The sequence below is a fragment of the Phyllobates terribilis genome, unplaced genomic scaffold, assembly GCF_046119375.1.
Source record: "Phyllobates terribilis strain yellow unplaced genomic scaffold, ASM4611937v1 Scaffold_8__6_contigs__length_399053987, whole genome shotgun sequence".
NCBI classification, from domain to species: Eukaryota; Metazoa; Chordata; class Amphibia; order Anura; family Dendrobatidae; genus Phyllobates; species Phyllobates terribilis.
The window spans coordinates 293,550,724-293,554,125 of NW_027362768.1; the positions used below are offsets into that span (position 1 = coordinate 293,550,724).

A 3,402-nucleotide genomic window follows, 5' to 3' on the forward strand; every position below is an offset into this window, starting at 1 on the left:
CACATTCCAAAAATTCCTGTGAAGCACCTGAAGGGTTAATAAAGTTCTAGAATGTGGTTTTGAGCACCTTGAGGGGTGCAGTTTTTAGAATGGTGTCACTTTTGGGTATTTTCTGTCATAAAGACCCCTCAAAGTGACTTTAAATGTGATGTGGTCCCTAAAAAAATGGTTTTGTAAATTTTGGTGGAAAAATGAGAAATCGCTGGTCAACTTTTAACCCTTATAGCTCCCCAACAAAAAAAAAATGTTGGTTCCAAAATTGTGCTGATGTAAAGTAGACATGTGGAAAATGTTATTTATTAACTATTTTGTGTGACATATCTCTCTGATTTAAGGGCATAAAAATTCAAATTTTGAAAATTGCAAAATTTTTGAAATTTTCGCCAAATTTCCATTTTTTCACAAATAAACGCAAGTGATATCGAAGAAATTTTACCACTATCATGAAGTACAATATGTCACGAAAAAAACAATCTCAGAATCAGGGGGATCCGTTGAAGCGTTCCAGAGTAATTACTTCATAAAGTGACAGTGGTCAGAATTGTAAAAATTGGCCTGGTCATTAATGTGCAAACCACCTTGGGTTGTAAAGGGGTTAAGGAAAATGGGAAAAAGGGAGAAAAAAAAATAAAGGGATAGAAGGAAAATGAAAAAGATTGGTATGTACAGGATAGGCAAAGGAAAGGGGTTATGATACACATATACGATACCTTATATATAAAACATTTAATAGGGGGGAAGAAAAGGAACGGGAAAGGCAAGGAAAGAAAAGGGGAAGGAAGAACGCCTGTAAAACAGGTGGAGAGACAGGAATATAGAGAAATACTAACTTCTAAATAATGTAAAATACTGTTTGAATTCTAAGAGCGGGTGCTGTTCTCATGAAATCACATCCACTTTGCTTGGACAGTTAAACACAGCAAAATTTGTATGCAAAAAAAGCAGCATTTACTCTACAAGTGAACACGGTCTAAATTTTAAAGCAAAGTGGACATGATTCCATGAAATCTCCGCTCTGTGGTCTGAAGACGCTGCTGAACTCTGCGGTTTTGGTGCATTTTTTCTCTATAATCTCCTTCTGAAAAAAAAAAAGCACGAAGAAAAAAATGCCGCTGTATTTTTAAGTGTAGAATCAAAACTTTTCTGTACTATTAAAAAGCGTTAAAAACTCTGCTTCATATCTGTACCGTAATCGCATCAAATAAGAGGGAAAACGCATAGAAGAAAAGCAGCAAACACACAATAATCAGAGAAGATTGTTACTGCGTTGTGTGGTGCGAACACCTACAGACAAAAGGCAGCAGAAAGAACGCAGCATTTACGCTACTTATGAACACGGCCTCAGCATTACAGTTTTATTATATTTTTTATGGGTTTAATAGAGAAAAAAAAATCAATCATGCCAATTTTTTACGTCATTTACTGATCCCGTAAATAATCTGATCACTGTGTTGTGAGGGTCGTTACGATTACAGGGACATCAAATATGTCCGTGTTATGTGCTGATTTGTGATGCTCATTATTTTAAAAAATATGCATTAAAATGACAATATGTCTTTCATTATCATGTGTTTTTCATTATTTTTTAACAATTTTATAGGATGAAAAAAATCTCTTATTCTCCCTGTAGAATAAAAATACATACCGTCCATTATACACAGCAGTGTATTTCAATCAGTATCATCTGCCTGAAGGCCGAGCCTGCAATACAGATCAGTGACATCATTAGAACTTGTGGTTCAGCAGCTTAAAGCCCCTTATCTGTAATGTAAAGGTTGTGGGCACAAGACCTGGGATGAGTCGCAGAATTTTTTTTTTGTATTTGCTAATTAATTTTAATACTTATATAGGAACAAAAAAAGTTTTCTTCACCTCAGGATACAGGCAACATAAAAATATATTGTTATATATACAATGTATTTCTAAGAATATTTATACTCTGCTTCTGGGTGCATTGCCTGCAATAGAGGTCAAGATAACCAAGTTCTCCTATCTATAACATTGTGGGGTATGCCTTGTTGGTAGAGCACCAGCCAATGAACACTAAGATGAACATAGAGATGTGAGTTTGATTCCCACCAGATCACAGGAGGCAGAAGAAGTAAATATATCATTTAATTTATGCAGCGAGCAGCCCCGCCCCCGGAGAATAATTTAATTTATGCAGCGAGCAACCCCGCCCCTGAGAAGAATGTAATTTATGCACCGAGAAGCCCCGCCCCGGGAAAAGCTACAGGAGCGATGAAAACGTCGTCGGAGAGGTGAGTATAAAAGTCTGGAGAACAGCGGAGATGTGATGGAATAGGATGCGGGATTGAGCCCTCAAATCGGGACAGTCCCGCTGAATCCGGGACAGTTGTGAGTTATACCTTTAATAACACCACATACTAAAGTTTAAAGACAGTCAGATGTGTTTTCAGTTTCTGGAGTTAAAAAAGAGATGGGTCAGTATAAGACTACGTTCCAGAGATCAGCTTTTGGTGCATTTTTGATGCTGCATATTTTGCTACATCAAAAACGAAGCATCTTACAAATCCAGCAAAGTGGATGGGATTTATAGAAATCTCCTGCCCCCTGTGCTTTTATTTTACTCAATGTAACCTCACCTGTGGTGCGTGTTTGAAATAAGCAGCCGGACATTTTCTCTTGCAGGTACGCTGAGTTTTGTGTGTAAATATTTCCTATAAAGTTGCATTACATGCAGAAAAACAGGTAAAATCACACATGCGTCTTTAGTGCGTGTCCGCGGCAGGAATGCATCAATCACATATGTAATCCGCACATAAGAATCTCAACCAGGAAGTATCAAAAACAATGCAGCTTTATTTAAAATATGACCCAGTAAGAAGGGACAAAAAACTCAGCGTACCCGCAAGAGAAATTGACCTTTGCGGATCTGAGGAAATTTCTGCTTCATTTCTGCATCCTGGGCACATAGCCTAAGAGTGAAACAGCTCTGAAAACCCGCTAAAAAACTTCAGTATGAACACAACCTAAGAAAGTATGTCACCCCCTTACGCCTGATAGTTGAATAGTGTGTAGAAATGACCAGACCTAGGATCACTTATCAGCAGTACAACAGATCCTAATGTTAAGCCTGAGGAGCTCTGCAGTAATCAGAGCTGTGATCCAGGAGCTGCCACAGAAGGTCTGCTACTAGATAACAACCATCTCCATGTGGTAGAGCCAGCTACACGCGAGAGCGGCCTGCAACACACGTGACCAAGAAAAGCCAATCAGCCACAAGGTCGCAAAGAATCGTGCTGAAGCAGAAATGTAAAAGCGGCCCTGATTGTGTGCCCGCGACACCGGCAGTGCGGTCATAGGAAGTCGCCGGAAGTTGGTCTCTCCTTTCCCCCTCTGCGCGCTGCAGCTGCCGGTGGCCGCTCTGCAGACTTCATC

General features: G+C 39.3%; 1 protein-coding gene across 1 annotated transcript in view; it reads right to left on the minus strand.

The window, feature by feature from the left end:
* LOC141157324 (ankyrin repeat domain-containing protein 54-like) overlaps positions 1-3,402 on the minus strand; it is a 436,436-nt gene that overhangs the window by 44,307 nt on the left and 388,727 nt on the right. The window lies entirely within an intron of this gene.